Source organism: Dendropsophus ebraccatus, chromosome 7 (genome assembly GCF_027789765.1).
Source record: "Dendropsophus ebraccatus isolate aDenEbr1 chromosome 7, aDenEbr1.pat, whole genome shotgun sequence".
Lineage (NCBI taxonomy): Eukaryota > Metazoa > Chordata > Amphibia > Anura > Hylidae > Dendropsophus > Dendropsophus ebraccatus.
The window spans coordinates 128803519-128820681 of record NC_091460.1 but is presented as its reverse complement, the minus strand read 5'-3'; the positions used below and the strand labels follow the sequence as shown (position 1 = coordinate 128820681).

Sequence of the window (17163 nt, the reverse complement as noted above, 5' to 3'; positions counted from 1 at the left end):
ATGACATCATCGCTCTGCCCTGCTGGGGAGATCCCATGATCCATCCAGCACTGCGGAGGGAGGCCCAGCTCAGGACATCATGGAAGGGGGAGAGTGGTGTCCCGCCACATCCCCTCCCCGGTAATTTAGGTCAGCATCACTGTCACCCGGGTGGGGTGCTGCCGACCCTGAGTCTCGGGGAAGGGATGCGGCGGGACGCCACTCTCCCCCTCCATGACGTCCTGAGCTGGTCCTCCCTCCGCAGCGCTGGATGGATCATGGGATCTCCCCAGCAGGGCAGAGCGATGACGTCATCGCGCCTGCCGGATGATCCATCCCCGCGGCGCAGCGGAGGGAGGCCCTGGACGTCATGAAGGCCATGCGGTTAATCATTACTGGGGCAAGTGCCGGGGGGGGGGGGAGGGGCCCTTGAGCGGCTGTGGGCCCCGGCACTTGCCCGAGTAAGCCGGGTGCTGCCCCCAGTTGTATATAGACCCCCTGTGTGCTGCCCCCATTTGTGCTATGATGAGATGCTTGCACTGCACCTATGGGAGCCTGGAATATCAGCCCTATGAGGTGATTACATGCAGATATTTATTGCCTGTGTGCTGCATTCTCTGGTCAGTGCAGGATCAGAATTATTGTCAATAGATAACAGACTGCAGCCCCATCAATTGCAGGGATCTCAGGGTGACTTACTCAGTCTGATGTGTATGTAACATGTCCCAAAGCACCCCCTGTCATCACATACATCGGAACAGCCCACATACCTGCTCTCACACATTCTGCTTCTACAATGGTGATACACTAACAAGGAAGCTTAAAAGTCGGCTTCTGCCTGAAGCAGCCAGAAAGAAATTAGGAGGAAACACTTGTAAGGAGAAGGGAGCTGACTGGGCTCCACCTGTGGGGTCCTCATGCTGATCAGCCTCAGGACCCTGGGTGGACTATAGCTGCCTGCAGCCCCACAGTAAACTTAAAGGGGTAGTGTGGCGCTAAGAAATTATCCACAAAATAACACACATTACAAAGTTATACAACTTTGTAATGTATGTTATGTATGTGAATGGCCCCCTTCCACGTGTTCCCCGACCCCGCCGGTGGACCCGAAAGTGTAGTGCATTATACATACCTGATTCGTGTCGACCCCCGTCCGCATTTCTTCTGACAATGATGTATCTTTGTCAGAAGAAATGCAGAGGGGAGGGGTGGAGGGAGATGAGGCACTAAAACAGGACAACAAAGAGTTAATTTACAGCTACATCACCGGGCTATCTCCTCTGAAGTAAGCACTGACCTCTCAATACCGGCTTTCACACAGGTCCCACTGTGTAATCCTTTGTTTTCTGCTCTCTGCTGGCGACTAATTTCCCCCCTCCCCTCTCCATAGGTTACACAGGGCTCAACTGATGTAAAAAAGTCGAGATTTCCTGATAATGGGGAGTGAATGAGGGAGGGGGGGGGACCTGGGCAAAGTCTTTTTGAATGCAGATAATGGCATATTTGCCTAATAAACCCAATTACAGTATCTTAAAATTGCCTGTACTATTGATTTTATAGTGCTGAATGATATTATTGCAACTGTGGCAGGGCAAAGGTCACAATCTTCTGTCAGTCTTAAGGGCTTATTCCCACAATCTGTGAAACATGGACAGGAGAAAGTGGTTGAATATTCATGGCACTGTAATAAAGCAGCCACGCAGCTGTGTCATTATAGTGCCACGGATATTTAAACGCTTTCCTCGCTCCCTGCATCATATCGATACATCATGTCGCACAGGGAAAGTCTCCACCACAGGGCTTCCCCGTCCGTGTTTCACCGATTGTGGGAATAAGCCTTAAAGGGGTTATCCAGCACTACAAAAACATGGCTACTCTTCCCCCTCTCTTGTCTCCAGGTCAGGTGTGGTTTGCAATTAAGCTCAGTTTACTTCAATGGAACAGAGTTTCAAACCCCACCAAATCTGGAGACAAGAGAGGGGCAAAAGTAGCCATGTTTTTGTAGCACTGGATAACCCCTTTAATGCAGCAGCACACAAGATCCCTGGGACTCTATACCATATAGTCATGGACACGCCATATACTGCCTCCAGATGGGACCATATTACTGTGCTATTCTTGTGTGACATGTCAACCCGTGACAAGCTTGGATACATATAGAGCTATAGAGTTCATGAGGCCTTAGCCTGCAATACAAACATTTAAAGAAAAAACACAGATGTAAGATTTTATTTTTTTTTTATAAATAAAGTTATCTGATATAATTCTTTAGTTACAGAATTCTTCCATTGTAACTTTCACACAATTTCTATAAATTTGTACTTTTATAACAGTGCAATCTTCCAGAATGTAAAATGACATGACAATCACAGTCCACCTTTCTTCTCAAGTCTTCTATATTTAGAAATATAAAGTCACCACACATCAGATCTCTGTTTTGAATCTCTTTGGTCATTTCATAGTGCAAAGCTGGTTACAGAAACAAGAAGATATTCCTGCCACGAGCCAGAAACTAGGCGGGCACAAACTTTTTGAGGTTAAACTACTTAAAGGGGTTATCCACCTAAGAGCTAAGAAATGAAATGCTCCCAAACCTAGCCTAGGTAATAGGCTGTATCCCTGTTTTCCAGGTGGTACTCGGGCTGTCTCCACCTCGGGAGTCAAATGCCGATGGTTTGGGTTTGTACAAACCTGAACATTGGCCCTGTTCATTAATCTCTAGTCAGAGAGGGCACAGAGAAGATGCTTTTAGATGTCCAGAGCGGGTAAGTATGAGGAAAAGAATAGGTAGAGAGCACAGGATAGGTTACACATGTATAGTAGACATAGGGTGGTACTGGAAGGGGGATTGCTTAGAATATTGTTTTTGCTACCCAGATAACCCCTTTAAGAGTTTTGTATGGATCACAAACATCATGTCATGGAACAGTGGCAACAGGTAATAAGATACGGATATGAATTTGTGCATTATACTCTGCCGTTGCTTCATCAAGTTGGGGCAGTCTTACAGCACAAGCTAATTTGGTCCTGGCAGCTCGTTTCTAGGGTGTTGCTTGAACATTTTCCGAGGTCGCTGCTTCCTCAGCTCAAATTGGCACATTCTGAGTTACATAAAGTCACAGGTGTCAAATTATGACGCTCCAGTTGTTGCTGTCAAGACATCAGGAGAATTGTAGTTTTGCAACAGCTGGAGAGCCACAGGTTTGACCCCCCTGTACATACAGGGGGGTCAAACAATCATCTGGAATAATCCCAGATCAGGAGAGACTGTGCTGCATTGCCAACAGCATCAGTGAAACCATTAAGCAGTGATAACAGATGTCAATGGCATCTTACAACAACTGGATACAAAGAAGAGTGACGGGATGGACAAGACTGCATGAATAGAGGTCGTCTATGTTCACATGATTTAGTACAATTAGATCACAACAAGATTTGAGAAAATAAATATTTCTTAATAAAAAAAAGAAAACAATTCATTGTTTGAAAAGCCGCCTGCATGTTCAGCCAAGTGAGGGGGGGAAACTTTTGATAGTTCACGTTCTTCTCAGGGCAGCAGGAAAGTAGAAGTCAGCTCGTCCAGGAACGTTCCTGCAGAAACATGAAAATGCAAATCTATAAGTAACGAATTATCTACAAACCAAATGAAAGAGCTTATCTGTTCAAATGTGCATCTACAACTGGATCTAAACTACATTGTGAGACACCTGTTTAACCTGTTTTTCAGTTTCAAGGCGTAAAAGTCAGACAGATGGCAGTCTAAAAGGCTCTATTACACGGGACGATAATCGTGTGAAAAATCGTTATATCGCTCGAATATAACCGATAATCATTCTGTGTAATTGCAGGCAATGATCGAAAAATCGTTCATAAGTCGTTGATTTAGATCTGAGGGCCCTATTCCACTGGACGATTATCATTCGGCTAATCTGTAACGATAAACAATCTCAAAAGACCACTATTGTGAATGACCTGAAATCGTTTACCCAATTACACGGAACGATGATCGTTACTCATGATTGTTCTAGCGGTCGTCTTGTCGTCGCTATTGCGTCCGTCGCTTCTGCAGACGACATCTTAGTCCATGCGAACGATTTGCGAACGAGCAACGATAAAAGTAGGTCCAGGTCTCATTAAGCGATCAACGATTTCTCGTTCGTCGTTTAATCGTTAACTGCTATTCAACAGAAAGATTATCGCTTCGTTCCGAACCATTTAACGATTATCTGAACGATAATCGTCCCGCGAAATAGGGCCCTTAACCTAAAATTATCGCTAATCGTTCGCTGTAATTCCACATTCGTTTGCTCTAGTTACGCATTTTTCGACTAATCGTTCAGCGTAAATAATCGTACGTGTAAACGCAGCGCACGATCGACGAGTGAGAAACCGTTCGTTTTGATCTTAATGTTCTAAAATCGTCGTTCGCAAAACGAATTTTTCGTACGATATATCGTAACGTCTAAACGCTGATCGTTATAAGAAAAAATCATTACTTCGAAATCGTTAATCGTACGATCGGGCGAATTATTGCTCCGTGTAAACGCAGTGTAAATTGCACATTGTTCATTGTTTTGCTGGGATCAGATGGAGTAAACGATCATAGCAACGATCGCAATAATGATCGCAGTAATGATCCTGACTAACGATTATCGTTCTGTGTAATATGGTGAATGATTTCAGGTTAACGATACACAATGTCGTTTGCAATCATTTATCATTAGTGGTTAATTGTTAAAAATACGTGTAATAGAACCCTAAAGACCCTATTCCACAGGCCGACTGGAGGAGCAAACGAGCGCTGTCAGCTCCTTCGTGCCCACGCTATTCCGTGCGTCGACAGTGAGCGGTTGAGTGCGGGAGGGGTCTCAGATCGCTAGATCGTCCGGGCAGCCCATAGCATACAGCAGCAGTCTGCTGCCGCCGCTCCTATTGCACGGAGCAACGGCAGCATATCGCGGCTGTATGAGTCGTTTGTCTTTCAACATGTTTGAAAGACAAACAACAACGCAAAGATCAGCCGACATGAACAATGTCGGCTGATCATTGCCTTCTATTCCACGGGACGATTATCGGCCGAATAAGGCCGATAATCATTCTGTGGAATAGAACCCTAAGCCAGTCACTGCAGGAGTGCTTTTTTACTTTTCCTTTCCAGAACAATGTTTTATTCCAGGAATGCTAAGAACTAAATATGATCTGTCTTTCTATTAGTCCAGCCAAATTCAAAAAGCTCCAGGATTCAGAGTACGTGGCAACAAAGGGTGGGTCACACGTACAGAACAGCATTGTATTTCACACTACGAGTTTGCAGCGAAATCCGATGAGATTCCGGGCACTGTCATTTTGAATAATTTACATGACAGCTGCACTTAAATGCAACACTGATCTCATGGATCGGTGCTGTATAATGTATACTGCACTTATCTCTATGAGAGATCAGTGCAGTTTTATTAGAAGTCTCCCAGGGGGAGTTAAAAGGGAACCTGTCACCTGAGAACAGAGGGAAGAGCCTGCCCAATCCACCGGTGGAGCCCCGGATACTTACCTCGGAGGTAAATCACTGCCTGACGGTCTGCGTGCGGGTTATGTAAATGAGAAGAGATGAGTCTGACGTCCATAGGCAATCACTAGAGCACTGGACGTCGGACTCATGTCTTCTCATTTACATATAGCGCGTGCATACCATCAGGCGGCAATTTCTCCGTGGCGGGACCGGCTTCTGGAGTGGGACTTGCAGGATGAGGTAAGTATCCAGGGCTCCACCGGGGGGGGGTCGGGCAGGCTCTTCCCTCTGTTCTCAGGTGACAGGTTCCCTTTAAAACAGGGTGGATTTGTTTTAAATCAAACTGATTTAAATCACGATTTAAATCACGATTTAAATCACTAGTCAGGAAGGCTTGATTTAAATCAGTGATTTAAATCAAAGTTTCTACCTAAACTAGTTCTTGCTACTTTAACATGCAAGTAGATGAAGATTTTTAGAATCACTTTTTATATTACTTTTTTCTCCCCAGTTTAATGGGTTAATCATTCATATTTGGACACCACTGTTCTGTTGTACTTAGAAAGGAGAAAAATAATCCTGAACTTAATAACAATTTAAATGGATTTATTCAACTGAAACAATAACAACATTACAGCATACGTTATTTGCTTAAACCAGGGGTGGGGAACCTCCGGCCCGCGGGCCGCATCCGGCCCCTGAGACCTCCCGATGCGGCCCGCGGCCCGCAGCTCCCCTGTGATGCTCGCCGCTCTGCTGGGGAAGAAGCCGGCATACACCGCATCCTCCTGTGTCTGTGACAGCTGGCGGACACCGGAGGATGCTGTCTGTGCCGGCTTCTTCCCCAGCAGAGCGGCGCGTGTCTTTAGTCTCTTGCGGGCCGCGCGCGATGACGTCATTTCATCGCGCGCCGCCTGCAGGAGAAGACCGGCACAGAGGACCTGGGAGAGAAGAGGACCTGGACTGCGTGGGAGCGGAGGTAAGGTGAGTGGGATGTTTATTTTTTTATTTGAGGGGTTAACTAGGATCCCAGGGACATGACTGATGGGGGGGGGGAATAACTAGGCTACCAGGGACATGACTGATGGGGGGACAACTAGGCTACCAGGGACATGACTGATGGGGGGGACAACTAGGCTACCAGGGACATGACTGATGGGGGGGACAACTAGGCTACCAGGGACATGACTGATGGGGGGGGGGGACAACTAGGCTACCAGGGACATGACTGATGGGGGGGGGGGACAACTAGGCTACCAGGGACATGACTGATGGGGGGGGGGGGACAACTAGGCTACCAGGGACATGACTGATGGGGGGGGGGGACAACTAGGCTACCAGGGACATGACTGATGGGGGGGGGGGACAACTAGGCTACCAGGGACATGACTGATGGGGGGGGGACAACTAGGCTACCAGGGACATGACTGATGGGGGGGGGACAACTAGGCTACCAGGGACATGACTGATGGGGGGGGGACAACTAGGCTACCAGGGACATGACTGATGGGGGGGGACAACTAGGCTACCAGGGACATGACTGATGGGGGGGACAACTAGGCTACCAGGGACATGCCTGATGGGGGCGGGGGGGATAACTAGGCTACCAGAGACATGACTGATGGGGGGGGGAATAACTAGGCTACCAGGGACATGACTGATGGGGGGGGGAATAACTAGGCTACCAGGGACATGACTGATGGGGGGGGGGGAATAACTAGGCTACCAGGGACATAACTGATGGGGGGGGGGCAACTAGGCTACCAGGGACATGCCTGATGGGGGTTAACTAGGCTACCAGGGACATGCCTGATGGGGGGGGGGGGGGGAATAACTAGGCTACCAGGGACATGCCTGATGGGGGGGGGAATAACTAGGCTACCAGGGACATGCCTGATGGGGGGGAGAATAACTAGGCTACCAGAGACATGACTGATGGGGGGGGGGAATAACTAGGCTACCAGGGACATAACTGATGGGGGGGGGCAACTAGGCTACCAGGGACATGCCTGATGGGGGTTAACTAGGCTACCAGGGACATGCCTGATGGGGGGGGGGGAATAACTAGGCTACCAGGGACATGCCTGATGGGGGGGGGACAACTAGGCCACCAGGGACATGACTGATGGGGGGGACAACTAGGCTACCAGGGACATGACTGATGGGGGGGGACAACTAGGCTACCAGGGACATGACTGATGGGGGGGACAACTAGGCTACCAGGGACATGACTGATGGGGGGATAACTAGGCCACCAGGGACATGACTGATGGGGGAGACAACTAGGCTACCAGAGACATGACTGATGGGGGGGGAATAACTAGGCTACCAGGGACATGACTGATGGGGGGGGAATAACTAGGCTACCAGGGACATGACTGATGGGGGGGGGGACAACTAGGCTACCAGAGACATGACTGATGGGGGGGGAATAACTAGGCTACCAGGGACATGCCTGATGGGGGTTAACTAGGCTACCAGGGACATGACTTGGGGGTTAACTAGACTACAAGGGGCATCACTGGGGGTTAACTACAATAGCAGGGGCACTAGGGGAACAATACTATGCCTTGTCCTGGGTGCTGCAAACCCACGCTACTAACTGGCGCGCACGGTATGCGGCCCTCGAATGATTTTATTAATGCCCGACCGGCCCTCGACATGGAAAAGGTTCCCCACCCCTGGCTTAAACAAACATCCATGTTAACTAATTTGGCTAAACAAAAAAAAAAAAAATAGTCCAAACAATCAGAAACATATTGTTTAACTTCTTGGACTTGGTACTGAAGGGGATGATTCTGTATTCATAGGTTTGTAGAACAATAGGATTAAGGTCTTTTTCTCAACTCTGTTCATGTTGTAACATTTGAGAACATATACAGCCTTTATTCTACTGAGTTAAACAACTCAGCTTTATCTCATGATGGAAGAACCTTTGGATGGTAAAATATTTTCCTCAAAAAGCAGTTTATTGAAAAAAATCCAATTTAAATCAAAAAAATCCGATTTAAATCAAAAAAATCCGATTTTTTTGATTTTTTTAAAAAAATCATTGATTTTTATCCACCCTGCTTTAAAATTACTGTAAGTGTAAAATCTAGTTTTTTCCCCCTTTTCCCATTTTATAAATAAAATTAAACACGTTTGGTATTGCCGCGTGCGAATTTGCCTGAACTGTTAAATTATCACATACCTGATCACGCAATGTAAACGGCGTAAGCGTAAAAAACATCCAAGCACAAAACTGTAATAAAAAGTCATCAAAAAGTCGCCTATACGCAAGCAAGGTACCGATAGAAAGTACAGATCATGGCACAAAAGATGACACCTCACATGGCCCCATAGACCAGTGTTATAAGGATGAGAATAGCGCAATTTTAAGCAACATTTAGTTTGTTTTTGTTTTTTAAAAAAAGGTTTTAATTTTTTAAAATAAAAAAGTTATACAAGTTGCCTAGTCAGTTTTACTATGGGGCAAAAGGAATAAATGCCCAGGCATGATGGGAGTTATAGTTTTGCAACTGCTTAAGGCTGGGTTCACACTACGTTTTTGCAATCCGTTTTGTGGTAAAAAACGGATTGCAAAAACGTAGTGTGAACCCAGCCTTAGGTTCCCTACAGGGTAAGGGATGAAGCACAGAGCCTGAGCAGTGACCGTACATGTAGGACGAGGCTGAAGTTGGTTTCTTATTCGGCCAGTTTCTTATTCGGGGCTGAAGTTGGTTTCTTATTCGGCAGTTTCTTATTCAGAGGATTTTTCTTTTTCCTGTTTTAGCTATTATTCTTACAGAAAATGAATAATATTCATACCCTACCGTAAGTGAGGGGCCCTGAGAGGACTGGTGATAAAAATGGCAAAAAAGATCCCACGGTTGGCATAAAAATGGGCATGAAAGTAAAACCACAAAATTATTATTTAAAAATAAAATTGACTTTGGGCCACTGATCTCACACTGATAATACACAGAGAGGGATGCCCCGCATCACACCCAAGAGAGTCCAGCCTGGCCCAAAGTGGTTCTGGGTATAAAAACTGGCGTCAAAGTGGGCACATAGCCATTTTTCATGATTTGAATAAGTAACAGGTATTTTCAAAGGGTTAAATGAGTTTGGGCCACTGATCTCACACTGATAATACACAGAGAGGGATCCCCTGCATCACATCCAAGAGAGTCCAGCCTGGCCCAAAGTGGTTCTGGGTATAAAAACTGGCATCAAAGTAGGCAGATTGGCATTTTTTCCTAATTTGAATAAGTAACAGCTGTTTTCAAAGGGTTAAATGAGTTTGGGCCACTGATCTCACACTAATAATACACAGAGAGGGATGCCCCGCATCACATCCAAGAGAGTCCAGCCTGGCCCAAAGTGGTTCTGGGTATAAAAACTGGCATCAAAGTGGGCACAGAGCCATATTTCATGATTTGAATAAGTAACAGCTATTTTCAAAGGGTTCAGTGAGTTTGGGCCACTGATCTCACACTACGTTCACACAGATAGGCATGCCCCGCATCACATCCAAGAGAGCCCAGCCTGGCCCAAAGTGGTTCTGGGTATAAAAACTGGCATCAAAGTTGGCAGATTGGCATTTTTCCCAATTTGAATAAGTAACAGGTATTTTCAAAGGGTTAAATGAGTTTGGGCCACTGATCTCACACTGATAATATACAGATAGGCATGCCCCGCATCACATCCAACAGAGTCCAGCCTGGCCCAAAGTGGTTCTGGGTATAAAAACTGGCATCAAAGTGGGCACATAGCCATTTTTCATGATTTGAATAAGTAACAGCTATTTTCAAAGGGTTAAATGAGTTTGGGCCACTGATCTCACACTGATATTACACAGAGAGGGATGCCCCGCATCACAACCAAGAGAGTCCAGCCTGGCCCAAAGTGGTTCTGGGTATAAAAACTGGCATCAAAGTGGGCACATAGCCATTTTTCATGATTTGAATAAGTAACAGCTATTTTCAAAGGGTTAAATGAGTTTGGGCCACTGATCTCACACTGATAATATACAGATAGGCATGCCCCGCATCACATCCAACAGAGTCCAGCCTGGCCCAAAGTGGTTCTGGGTATAAAAACTGGCATCAAAGTGGGCAGATTGGCATTTTTTCCTAATTTGAATAAGTAACAGCTGTTTTCAAAGGGTTAAATGAGTTTGGGCCACTGATCTCACACTGATATTACACAGAGAGGCATGCCCCGCATCACAACCAAGAGAGTCCAGCCTGGCCCAAAGTGGTTCTGGGTATAAAAACTGGCATCAAAGTGGGCACAGAGCCATTTTTCATGATTTGAATAAGTAACAGCTATTTTCAAAGGGTTAAATGAGTTTGGGCCACTGATCTCACACTACGTACACACAGATAGGCATGCCCTGCATTACATCCAAGAGAGTCCAGCCTGGCCCAAAGTGGTTCTGGGTATAAAAACTGGCATCAAAGTGGGCACATAGGCATTTTTCATGATTTGAATAAGTAACAGCTGTTTTCAAAGGGTTAAATGAGTTTGGGCCACTGATCTCACACTGATAATACACAGAGAGGGATGCCCCGCATCATACCCAAGAGAGTCCAGCCTGGCCCAAAGTGGTTCTGGGTATAAAAACTGGCATCAAAGTGGGCACATAGCCATTTTTCATGATTTGAATAAGTAACAGCTATTTTCAAAGGGTTAAATGACTTTGGGCCACTGATCTCACACTGATAATACACAGAGAGGGATGCCCTGCATCATACCCAAGAGAGTCCAGCCTGGCCCAAAGTGGTTCTGGGTATAAAAACTGGCATCAAAGTGGGCACATAGCCATTTTTCATGATTTGAATAAGTAACAGCTGTTTTCAAAGGGTTAAATGAGTTTGGGCCACTGATCTCACACTGATAATACACAGAGAGGGATGCCCCGCATCATACCCAAGAGAGTCCAGCCTGGCCCAAAGTGGTTCTGGGTATAAAAACTGGCATCAAAGTGGGCACAGAGCCATTTTTCATGATTTGAATAAGTAACAGCTATTTTCAAAGGGTTAAATGAGTTTGGGCCACTGATCTCACACTAGGTACACACAGATAGGCATGCCCCGCATTACATCCAAGAGAGTCCAGCCTGGCCCAAAGTGGTTCTGGGTATAAAAACTGGCATCAAAGTGGGCACATAGCCATTTTTCATGATTTGAATAAGTAACAGCTATTTTCAAAGGGTTAAATGAGTTTGGGCCACTGATCTCACACTGATAATACACAGAGAGGGATGCCCCGCATCACATCCAACAGAGTCCAGCCTGGCCCAAACTGGTTCTGGGTATAAAAACTGGCATCAAAGTTGGCAGATTTGAATTTTTTCCTGATTTGAATAAGTAACAGCTATTTTCAAAGGGTTAAATGAGTTTGGGCCACGGATCTCACACTGATAATACACAGAGAGGGATGCCCTGTGGGTCCTTACCAGACTTTGGAGCAAATGCCAAACTTTACTGAAACGGTAATGAGGATTAAGGTAAAACACATACCTTTATCCATGGTGTTTTTGGTGCAATAGGGAGCTATCAGCAGTTTAGATTAATCTAACTGGCTGACAGTTCCCCTTTAATAATGGTCATTATTTGCCCTTATTTTTACTTTGTTTAAACATAGCCTAAAGGGTTATCCTGGAAAAATTGAAAAAAAAAAGAACGAAAATTAACCCTTAACTAAAGAACTTATATATTCCTTGTTGGCTTTACTCGGAGATTGCTGGTCCAGTCACATGATGCAACCTTTCTTACAGTGATGTCCTACTTCCTTTCATCTTCTTGGGTATGGTGACGTCAGCACTTGGGGGCAAAGCCATCTCTCGTACCCAGAACGGCCTTCCTACACGTGCGCAGTGCGATCATTAGTATTGCAGCATGCATCTGCTAATCCCACTGGGTACAGGGACATCAATGCTCCCGTAATCAGGTTCTGCTGGCTACAAGGGCGGTCTTACTGGCTACAAAGTGGTCCTATATGGCTACAAGGGGACCCTGACATTGCAGGCAACACATAGGACAAATATATTTCAATGGCCCTGTTCACACATCTGTACAAGTGTTCAGGTCCACGTGCCGCGCTACAAAAAAATAAAGGATAGATTATAGTGCGGACTTGCATTTGCGGCACGAATCATTGTCTTCTACATAGTGCTCCGTAAACTGCGTAGCACTGTTACTGCACATTCATAGTGCGGTCCACCATTACAGGTCCGTATTCACTGGCTGAACTATGGATGTGTGAATGAGGCCTAACATAGCCTAAAGCAGACCTGTCAGCAGAAAACATTGCTGCAGGTATTGTTACTATAGAAATGTATTCAGGGTTAGCCGAGAAATGTTTAATAAGAAGAGATGGGACAGCGAATTCTGGGATCCTGTTATGCTGACAAATGCCTCCTGAGTACTTTAGCCCTGTTTGCTTAAAGGGATAGTGCGGCGCTAAACATTTATTCACAAAATACCCAGAACCACTTTGGGCCAGGCTGGACTCTCTTGGATGTGATGCGGGGGATCCCTATCTGTGTGTACCTAGTGTGAGATCAGTGGCCCAAACTCATTTAACCCTTTGAAAATAGCTGCTACTTATTCAAATCATGAAAAATGGCTATGTGCCCACTTTGATGCCAGTTTTTATACCCAGAACCACTTTGGGCCAGGCTGGACTCTCTTGGATGTGATGCGGGGCATGCCTGTCTGTGTATTATCAGTGTGAGATCAGTGGCCCAAACTCATTTAACCCTTTGAAAATAGCTGTTACTTATTCAAATCATGAAAAATGGCTCTGTGCCCACTTTGATGCCAGTTTTTATACCCAGAACCACTTTGGGCCAGGCTGGACTCTCTTGGGTATGATGCGGGGCATCCCTCTCTGTGTATTATCAGTGTGAGATCAGTGGCCCAAACTCATTTAACCCTTTGAAAACAGCTGTTACTTATTCAAATTAGGAAAAAATGCCAATCTGCCCACTTTGATGCCAGTTTTTATACCAAAAACCACTTTGGGCCAGGCTGGCCTCTCTTGGGTATGATGCGGGGCATCCCTCTCTGTGCAATATCAATGTGAGATCCGTGGCCCAAACTCATTTAACCCTTTGAAAACAGCTGTTACTTATTCAAATTAGGAAAAAATGCCAATCTGCCCACTTTGATGCCAGTTTTTATACCCAGAACCACTTTGGGCCAGGCTGGACTCTCTTGGTTGTGATGCGGGGCATCCCTCTCTGTGTATTATCAGTGTGAGATCAGTGGCCCAAACTCATTTAACCCTTTGAAAACAGCTGTTACTTATTCAAATTAGGAAAAAATGCCAATCTGCCCACTTTGATGCCAGTTTTTATACCCAGAACCACTTTGGGCCAGGCTGGACTCTCTTGGATGTAATGCGGGGCATGCCTATCTGTGTGTACGTAGTGTGAGATCAGTGGCCCAAACTCATTTAACCCTTTGAAAATAGCTGTTACTTATTCAAATCATGAAAAATGGCTCTGTGCCCACTTTGATGCCAGTTTTTATACCCAGAACCACTTTGGGCCAGGCTGCACTCTCTTGGTTGTGATGCGGGGCATCCCTCTCTGTGTAATATCAGTGTGAGATCAGTGGCCCAAACTCACTGAACCCTTTGAAAATAGCTGTTACTTATTCAAATCATGAAAAATGGCTATGTGCCCACTTTGATGCCAGTTTTTATACCCAGAACCACTTTGGGCCAGGCTGGACTCTGTTGGATGTGATGCGGGGCATCCCTCTCTGTGTATTATCAGTGTGAGATCAGTGGCCCAAACTCATTTAACCCTTTGAAAATACCTGTTACTTATTCAAATTGGGAAAAATGCCAATCTGCCAACTTTGATGCCAGTTTTTATACCCAGAACCACTTTGGGCCAGGCTGGACTCTCTTGGATGTGATGCGGGGGATCCCTCTCTGTGTATTATCAGTGTGAGATCAGTGGCCCAAACTCACTGAACCCTTTGAAAATAGCTGTTACTTATTCAAATCATGAAATATGGCTATGTGCCCACTTTGATGCCAGTTTTTATACCCAGAACCACTTTGGGCCAGGCTGGACTCTCTTGGGTATGATGCGGGGCATCCCTCTCTGTGCAATATCAATGTGAGATCCGTGGCCCAAACTCATTTAACCCTTTGAAAACAGCTGTTACTTATTCAAATTAGGAAAAAATGCCAATCTGCCCACTTTGATGCCAGTTTTTATACCCAGAACCACTTTGGGCCAGGCTGGAGTCTCTTGGATGTGATGCCGGGCATCCCTCTCTGTGTATTATCAGTGTGAGATCAGTGGCCCAAACTCATTTAACCCTTTGAAAATAGCTGTTACTTATTCAAATCATGAAAAATGGCTATGTGCCCACTTTGATGCCAGTTTTTATACCCAGAACCACTTTGGGCCAGGCTGGACTCTCTTGGTTGTGATGCAGGGCATCCCTCTCTGTGTATTATCAGTGTGAGATCAGTGGCCCAAACTCATTTAACCCTTTGAAAACAGCTGTTACTTATTCAAATTAGGAAAAAATGCCAATCTGCCCACTTTGATGCCAGTTTTTATACCCAGAACCACTTTGGGCCAGGCTGGACTCTCTTGGGTATGATGCGGGGGATCCCTCTCTGTGTATTATCAGTGTGAGATCCGTGGCCCAAACTCATTTAACCCTTTGAAAACAGCTGTTACTTATTCAAATTAGGAAAAAATGCCAATCTGCCCACTTTGATGCCAGTTTTTATACCCAGAACCACTTTGGGCCAGGCTGGACTCTCTTGGATGTGATGCGGGGGATCCCTCTCTGTGTATTATCAGTGTGAGATCAGTGGCCCAAACTCATTTAACCCTTTGAAAATACCTGTTACTTATTCAAATCATGAAAAATGGCTATGTGCCCACTTTGATGCCAGTTTTTATACCCAGAACCACTTTGGGCCAGGCTGGACTCTGTTGGGTGTGATGCAGGGCATCCCTCTCTGTGTATTTTCAGTGTGAGATCAGTGGCCCAAAGTCAATTTTATTTTTAAATAATAATTTTGTGGTTTTACTTTCATGCCCATTTTTATGCCAACCGTGGGGTCTTTTTTGCCATTTTTATCACCAGTCCTCTCAGGGCCCCTCACTTACGGTAGGGTATGAATATTATTCATTTTCTGTAAGAATAATAGCTAAAACAGGAAAAAGAAAAATCCTCTGAATAAGAAACTGCCGAATAAGAAACCAACTTCAGCCCCGAATAAGAAACTGGCCGAATAAGAAACCAACTTCAGCCTCGTACATGTAGGATATTACTAATACAGGGGACACTCACTCATTCAGGGCAGCAGAAGGATGAAAGCCAGGAGCACCAGGTCAAACAGGAGGAAGATCCACAGATCGAACCAGTAGGAGTGACAGGACAGGGTCTCCAGGTATCCCCGCGCCTCCTTCCTCCTCTCCGCCAGGTCTGCGGGCGTCGTGCCGGGGCCGCCCTCACTCTCCCGCTGCTGCGGCCGCTGCCGGGTCTCCATGCTGCGTTCTCACAGGGCGGCGGTCGTGCAGTGAGGACGTAGACTGGGAGCGGTCATGTGACAGGAAGCAGTTACGTCGTCTCTATGGTGAGAACTGGGAGCGCCGCACGTTTTGGGCGCGGCCTGGAGTGCGGGCGGGTGGCGCGAGGCGTTGCTATGGAAACCAAACCACCAGCTTGTGACAGGAGAGTAGTGCGCAGGCCGCGGGAGGGAGGGTGCTGTGAGGCGTTACTATGGAAACCAAACCACCAGCTTGTGACAGGAGAGTAGTGCGCAGGCCGCGGGAGGAAGGGTGCTGTGAGGCGTTACTATGGAAACCAAACCACCAGCTTGTGACAGGAGAGTAGTGCGCAGGCCGCGGCATGGTCAACTCCATTCTCTGACCACTATGACACGCTTATAGAAGTGTGAGGGGCCTACCCGAAGGGGATAGAGGAGTTGGGGCCCCTGGGACATCATAAGTGCCCGTATCCCTCACATTAACCCCTTAAAGATGGAGCAAATTTTTTTTTTCCGCTTTCCATGTTTAAAAGGCCATAGCGCTTGCATTTTTCTTACCTACGGACCCACATGAGCCTTTATTTAGTGTACTTTGCAATGGCAGACTTAATTTTTGCATAAAATACGCTGCAAAATCGTGTGGGGGTGGGTGCGATGTGTTAACAATGTTTGCCCTAACTGACATGTTACATAGGTTCCTCAAGTCGGTACAATTTGCGACAGTATGTAAGTTGTATAACTTTTATTTCATCTGGCGGCTTTTAAAAAATTAAAACCTTTTAACGGCAGCTTAACACGTACCAGATTCGCAGCCGATTTCACAGCAAACTCGCACCGTGAAATCGGCTGCAAATCCGCTACGTGTGAAGCTACCCTAAGAAAAAAAATGTTCCTTAAAATCGCTCCATTCCCATCCTTATAACACTTATCCTTTGGCCTATGGGGCTGTGTCAGGCATTTTTTCCCGAGTTATGATGTCATCACAACTTGGGGGAAAATGCCTTTCGCCAGGTGTCCTGACGCCACTCCAGCCACTCACTGCGGGCACAGGGAGACGTAAGTTCCTACTTGTAATCAATTTCCCCCCACTTGGCTGCCGGCGTTTAAAAATTGCCGGACTTTTTTAAGCATTCCTGTGTGGCATTGTAGTAGATGGC

At 46.0% G+C, this 17163-nt stretch overlaps 1 long non-coding RNA gene across 1 annotated transcript; it reads right to left on the bottom strand.

Annotated features, from left to right (window-relative positions):
• Positions 1-2179: 2179 nt before the first annotated feature.
• LOC138797028 (uncharacterized) lies at positions 2180-16455 on the bottom strand. The gene is made up of 2 exons (XR_011363878.1): positions 15808-16455; positions 2180-3570 (listed from the first exon to the last, which is right to left on the bottom strand). It is a non-coding gene; the product is annotated as an uncharacterized lncRNA (long non-coding RNA).
• Positions 16456-17163: the final 708 nt, after the last annotated feature.